This window comes from Ornithodoros turicata, chromosome 1 (genome assembly GCF_037126465.1).
Source record: "Ornithodoros turicata isolate Travis chromosome 1, ASM3712646v1, whole genome shotgun sequence".
Taxonomy (NCBI): domain Eukaryota; kingdom Metazoa; phylum Arthropoda; class Arachnida; order Ixodida; family Argasidae; genus Ornithodoros; species Ornithodoros turicata.
In genome coordinates, this window is record NC_088201.1 from 74070997 (window position 1) to 74078613 (window position 7617).

The 7617-nt window shown below is 42.2% G+C and overlaps 1 long non-coding RNA gene across 1 annotated transcript; it reads right to left on the minus strand.

Moving 5' to 3' along the window:
- Positions 1-995: 995 nt before the first annotated feature.
- LOC135400926 (uncharacterized) lies at positions 996-6982 on the minus strand. The gene is made up of 3 exons (XR_010424684.1): positions 6953-6982; positions 1827-1974; positions 996-1736 (listed from the first exon to the last, which is right to left on the minus strand). It is a non-coding gene; the product is annotated as an uncharacterized LOC135400926 (long non-coding RNA).
- Positions 6983-7617: the final 635 nt, after the last annotated feature.

Genomic DNA, 7617 nt, shown 5'->3' on the forward strand with positions numbered 1-7617 from the left:
CCCGACGAATACTTGTGCTGCACCTCAGTGAGCCAGGTTGCAGCCCTGTGTGACAGTGCTGGAGTGCAGTGCATCACCAATCACCGTCTCTTCCCTGACTTCTCTCTGCGGAGGGAATTGCTGGCGGTCAATGCACCCCAGTACTGCCGCTACGACTATCGGCTGCGACTGTTGGACCTGACAGACAACAGGTATATCGTTTCCTAGGGCGCGGCGGGTACGGTAATAGCCCCTGACAACAACAACAGTTGTATTTTAACCGATAAGTGGGAGTTTCATCTTTTTAATGCAACCTTGTAAAGCAACCTTTTAATGCAATCTTCTATAGATATGTTGGAATGCAGTAGGATATTTGCAATTGTCTTTTGGTCACTGTACATGTGATACCTTTTATGTATGTCAGTTGGTCATCCTTTTTTGCTGCAGTATCTCTGAAATTGACTGGCCTTATCTTCACATTGGTGTCTGAGATTCACAGCCTATTCTATATTTGCCAGTTGGGTCTGGGGCTACCTCGGCCCTAGAAATAGGCGACAAATTCCAGGCTGGGCTGTACGGGAAATTCGAAGAGAGCACCCGTCGCCTTCATACCAAGGGTTTCTTTCGTAAGAATGGTATGTTTTCAGTATACATATATTATATGCACCTGCGTGGCTGATTCCCTTTTCATAGTTATACCTTCATATTAACAAGGCAGTATACTTCAGTGAACATAAAAGGAGTAGGCAAGCTAGCTGGTGTCGACCTGATATTATTGCCCTGAGTGTATATTCCTGTACATTTATCACACTGTAAGGCTTCAAAGCCACATACCGCTCTTCCTTTTTTTTAAACATCTAACTCATTAAGCTAATGCTTATAAAAAGATCATGTACCTTTTGTCAAGTGTGATCAAAATCGAGAGCCACAAGCTGCCAGTGTCGAAAGCAGTACATGCACCACACATACAAAAATATCCAGGATAGCACGAATATAAATTCTTTCGTGTTTTTCGTTTTAATATTTCTGTTGCATAACAAAATGCTACAGTGGTATTTAATATCTATGCACGGATGGTGATGATACTGTTGCTCACAATTTCAGTAGATTCCAGACTGCTGTCTTCTCGAAACTGCACATGCACTGGAAAGAAAAAAAATGTTAACTTGGTTATAATAAAATATAGTTTTGCAGTTCAGCATATCCATAAGACTTCTTTTCGTACAATAGGTACTGCTTAAAGAGGCTGCCGCATCCGTCCCAATTGATTCTGCCTCAGCAGTGACATTTTTTCTACATTGCTCACTGACAGTCACGTCTAACATAATACGCGAATTTGTGTCAGTTTTTGTGCAGTTTTTAGTAAAGCCTGGGCAAGAGCGGATGACACATATTAGAGTATTCCCTGTCTGAAAATTGGAGCAAACGTCACACACACAAGGCTCATAGCTGCTGAGAGTGACAAATTTTGTCTTCAGCTGTTTATGGAAGTGAATTTTGGCCAAGTTGACTGTTAAGGGACGACTAACATACACACATGGATGCTATAGTCCCTTTAATGATTTTAGTTGTGCAGGTATCAAAATGGGTTTGAGAATTAATATGCAATGTCATATGAGGTGGGTTAATCTACAAGCAACGCTCGTCTTTGCGTATAGCAATGGATGGCCCTGAAAAGGGCCGTTTGTGATGTCATATGGCAAGATGGCCAGTTGTCCGTGGTCCTCAGCCGTTGTGGACATGACCTACTTTCCCTTCTGGAACATACATGTAAAATCCAGAATAGAGTTAAGTCATCAGGAGCAAGCAGGATTTGTGCAACGTGGAAGAACCAATATTTTGCGTACCGTGTTTGGTGTTGTTCCAAAGCTTGCCTAAGAGTTGGCTTCTCGCCATATGTTGCTGAACGAGCTGGCCGAGTTTCTGCAGCTGCTGACTGCGTTTAGTGTTCTTGAATGCGAGTCAGAACCTCTACAATCAGCGTTGACGCATAATCTGTTGATGGATAAGCATAGGTTGACCACAAATGTGTTAGGTGAACTTGAAGGATGGGAAATGTAGTGGTTTAAATAGTGGGTGTTTATATATATGTTCCTAAAAAAAATATGAAAAAGCTATGGCAGCAGCACAGACATCACTTTTCCAATTGAGTTATACAGCAAGGCGGACATCATTTGGAAGGGGGTATATGCGACCTTTGAGCAAAAGCAAGCAGAACAGGAGAAAATCCACATTGAAAGCCATTCTATCGTTTTAAAATCCTGAAAAGCATGCCATGAAATATCTATTGCTGAATTTTGGTATGCAGATGATCAGAGACTGAAAAAGCGCGCCTCAAGAGCCATCTACGGCAACAGAAGTGGTTTGTTTAGCCAGTAGATCAGCACCTACTCTAATGATTTCCATCACTTCAAATTATGTGGCGCTCTGGCATGAAGTGAGCGCTATGCTTCCCGCATTCCCCGCCGGCGTGGTTTCAGCTCATTTTCATATCAATATTCAAGAATGGATATTTTAAGACACATGTATATTTTAGGATTTGTTAGACCTGGAATAGCTCTGAACAAGGATAGCCTCATTCTGCTTGCTTTTGTCTGAAATCACCTAATTCAAAAATTCTAAGTAATTAGGCAAAAATTAGATTTATATATGCTGCCTCTCATAGCTTTTCATTAAAAACATTCTGTTAAGGTTATACACTCTAAACTAGCACTATCTTCAGACTAGCCACAATAACTACATGCATGTATTGACACAGAACATGATGCACGCAGTAGTGAAAATATACCATAGGCAGCATTTTCTTTGAGGGGTACGGCCACCCACGTCTTTTTCAGCTTGGATGGCTTCAGTCGGAACTGCTTGGAGCCCTCTCCTTCCACTTACACACGGTCAGCATTCTCATTGTAATGGAGTATTGCCAACTGTGTCCTAAAAGCCAGTCATGTAATGTCTTGGTCCTGTCATATTGAATATGTCAGGCAGAAAATAGCGAAGGTTATTGGTGTGCTATATAGATGCAGACATTTATTGATACCAAGAATGATCAAAATAATTTATAATCCATTAATTCAATCGCATCTGAACTATTGTCGTTTAGTCTGGGGTGTGGGAAGTGATCTTGGATGCCTATTAATAGCACAGAAAAAAGTGGTTCGTATACTTGAGAATCTTCCACGACTCCACACAACGGAAGGGCTATTTAGTATACACAACATAATTAAGGTTCTTAAACTCTATGATTATAGGTTATCTACGCTGTATCGTACATCTGTCAAAAACTCAAATAATTAGTTTGTTGAACTATTTCGACACGCACAGCACAATCTTACCCATTTCGACCTAGGCCTAGTTGGAATATTCCCAGGCTCCGACCCAACTATGGTAAACAACTTCTTGAGTACACTGTTCCTCGACTTTTGAATGGTGCGGAAAGTGCTAATATCGACGTAGTCTCTAGCAGTAAGAAAGATATCTTAGATTATTTTCTGTGTGCGTAGGGAGTATTGTTACGTTATGCATTTATGTGATATATGGTGTCACTAATGTTACTGTAATTTTGGCCTGACTTTTCGGAGTGTATTGGGAGTATGTTGTGTATGATAGGATGTCATGTATGTGAATTGAGTCCTTTATACTTATAGCTGTGATGTTCTTTTTTATTTTTATTATTATTATTACTTTTTTTAAGTGCGAGTTGCACTACATTTTCGCTGTTGCACTGTTGTACTGAAGGGGCGAGCCTCGTCAAGCCGCTTCCGCGGCTTTTTGCTTTCCCCTTTTCACAGTAGTGTGAATAAACTTATTATTATTATTACTATTGTTATTATTATTATTATTATTATAGATGGTACAAGTTCTGTATGTGTGACATGGTTGAAGAAGGTTTAATACCTGGCCACCATCCCGTCGTCAGAAAATGAATAGGATTTCGGAACGAAGTTGTTCAGGACACTGTGGTATGACTCCAGGCCATATGTCTGTTGTTTTGAAGAAATCATAGGGACATCCCTGAGCAGTGCGTGCGGGTGCTGTCAGGATATCCCTGACCTTTCTGTACGTCTCACTATCTGTAATTGTAAATGATAAGCTTAATTCTAGCTCTGTCAACAAAGTTAACATACCTACTACTCCATCTTGAGAAAGCGTGAGCAACCGACAACAGAAAAAAACAGACACAACAAGACAGTTGTGTTGTGCTTGCTTTCCCTTGTCACTCGCTGGTCAGGCTTCCTGACAGTGGAGTTCATCCACCAGCTCGACCGCTTATTATGTAAAATTACCTATAAGCCCGATGCTTGGAGATGCTAACACGACATAGCATACAACTGAACTCGTGGGTGTAAGAAGGGGATAAATCAACTTGTCCCCTTTTTAGCATTTTTGTTGCTATGTCTACGTACTAGTACATGCCTGCCAAAGAAAATTTAGGACCATAGTGCTATTTATTGGTTCTCTACAGGAGGGCAAGCAATTAAAAATTCATGTGTGTCAATGGATGAACAGTGAAATAAGGCTCCTTTCCTACACACGCATAAAAATGGTGTAGCTTAAATTTTGATTCAACGCGGAAATTAACTTCAGCTTCCACTCAAAAAACAAGTTCTTCCTACCTCACGTGATTGTGTCAGCAGTGCTACTGAACACTGTATACAATTTAAAAAAAATGAACTCATTAAACGAGCACACTCTTGAAAATGGTGTCCTAAGAATAACTGCACGGTATGACTTATTAGAGTTATACTGTACATGCAGTTAATCTTAGGACATCATTTTCAAGAGTGTGCTGGTTTAATGTCACAATCAGCCTCGTCGGGTCACTTCATCCTGCCTGTCATCACCATCGTTCAGCCACCGAGGTCTGAGTTGTGAGAACTGTATTTTTTAAGCACTAAAACCACACTCTTAGAAAACAGGGAATCAAAGGGGAGTCAAATGGTGCTCGGACACCCTCACGAACGGAGAAGGCGTTGCAACGACACCCTTCCATGATCGTGTTTAATGAGGGGTGTTGCGTGCACTCCCTTCATGGAGGGGTGTTACCCTCACTCCCCAATGTTTATGACGAGGTTCTTCCAGACTATGCAACAGTGAAGCCTCGTACTTCTATTCATTTCCCCATGAACACACTGTCATCCCAGGGACATCCTAATAACATCATGCACGGACAGGGATGACATCTGAGGAGGGTCAAATCTGATCCTCAAATCCTCCTCATCGTGTCAATGTGGCACTATTTATGGCGTACACAGTAAATTCAAAAACACCCTTTTGGGTATAAACCGCTTACACCTTTTTGTCCTATGGCTGGCACCCTTTTTTACACCGCATCAACTGTAACACCCTTTCAAAAAGGTGTATTGTGCAAAAAACACCTGTTTAAACACCCTTTTAGGAGGGTGTTTAACACTCTTACACCCTTTCGAAAGGGTGTAAGCTCCCGCGGCAGCATGCCGAGCCATGCAGTCCGACGTTTTTGCTTGTACGGCAACAACCACCCTAGCGACGGCACAGTTCCAGCCGTTGTTCCACAGCAGAACCTAAACTGGAGCGCAGTGCGTCACTGGCAACCCCAAAGAAAAAAAAACTATTCAAATAAAATGAAAATAAAACAGTTGGACAGATTTAAGGGATGAGGTGAAGATCGCAACATCGTAACGCCGTCCGCTGCCATCTTCAGACGATGCCTGTAATGAGCCCGAGCACTCCCGGTAGCCTAAATTGGCGTACCAGATTGATCATATACTGAAATGCAGTTCGTTAGAGTATATTCGCTAAGCATAGTGCGGTAAAACTCGTCTGTAACGATGACGAACATGTGTCTTTGCAATTAACACGTACGCCTGTAACGAGTCAAGATACCAGCGAGCTTCCTGACATCCTTCCCTGTCAAATATTGTGTTTTCAACTCAAGCTATCGTCTATAATGTGATTACCAAATGAGCGGAGCTGTCAAGCCAATGTAATTGTTCTCTCACGAAAGAAAACACCGTTTTGAACACCAGTGTAGAAAGGGTGTATATAACGTAAACGCCTTTTTCGACACCAGTGTTACTTGAAGGGTGTAAAGACAGGTGTAAACGGATAAAAACACCCTTTTTGATACATCACTTGGTGTAATAAAGAGTGTATTTTCTCATACATCTTTTTTAGCACCATTTTTGCGGCCTTTGGTTATCTTTGTGGAATTAAAAAAGGTGTATTTGCTTAGAAACTCCTTTTTTTACCCAGAAAGGGTGTTTTTGAATTTACTGTGTACTAAGGATGTCCTCAGGCATCCCTTGACGACAATTTCAGGACAGAGTGATGATACTTCAGGGACGAATCCTAGTTTCACTTTATTGCGTCTTATTTTTTCTTCCGCGTGCTTTTACTGATTCCATACATCTTGGCAAACTGCCGCAATGAAGTCTGGCTGCTCGTTTCTAATGGAATCAACAACAGACAATGAGCACAGCGGTTTAAAAAGAAAGCAGATAACAGACAAAGAAAAAAATCCTGCCAAGGCTACTATGCCCGAGAAAACCACTTCCGAAAGCGAAAACAGATACTATTTATTGTTTATAACATGACCCTCCGTAGGTTCGACAGTACCGCTCGCTGCTACACAAAACGGACGGTGAGCTGTCCACGTTCGTTTCGATTACGCAAAGAGTAAATACCCAAAGCGAGAAAATGATTGAAGTATTAGCTCTGCATCACTGCAAGTCTATGTTTCTTACTCATTTTTGTTGGAGACACCCAGGTATATACTTTAAAAGTCAAAAGGTGTGCTACAGAATAACGCGTTTCTGTCCTTTCCACGAGAAATGCTCCATGTATGATAGACAGTCATTCTTTTTCAAGGTGGATAATTTTACGCTGAATCAAATCCTAGAATCGGCCCCAAAACAAATCAAATGTGTTTAGGGTGTCTGAACAGGTAAACTATCTCGTCCCGCTAGCTACCCACAGGGACGGGCACAGGACGTACCTGAATGATTCTCCACGGCGAGACCACGAGTGTCATCCTCAGGACGTTCTGGGGATACACCTCTAAGGACGAGGACACGATGACACTGTGAGGACATCCTGAGGACCGTGTGTGTTCTTGGGGTTGTTAAAATTATCGAGACACACCTGCAACCAATGAAAGAAGAGATGAACAAGCCTGTGTCTGAAATGGCCAAAGCAGTTGTATCCCTGCAGAGGACATTTACTGTTCGCAAGTCTTGGCTCTACAAAAAAAGGCGGCGGTGGCAGATACCCTTGGAAAGTGCCCAACATTACGTACTGAGGAACAGCACTGCAACTTTCCAAGCATGCTGGTGCCTACATCTTGTTTTCTTGTGCTCATAAGGATACCGCCTCTACAACGCGGTCTTTCTTGTTATCCCAGACGGCAATAAAAAGCCCACGGTTGTCCACAGGATATCCGAAACCGGACATGCGGATGTCCGTGGGATATCAGCTATTTTCCGCCTGACTTCCTACGGACGTCCGAGTGGCCACCTCTCGGACATTCCGAAATACGTCCGATCAAGGACGAGCCACGGACGTGGCTACTCCGAGGGGTTTTATTGATTTTTATTACTAATTATATCCGTTCGTGCAACTAGAGCACGTGTTCACTATGAAACCACTTGCCACACTGGATGC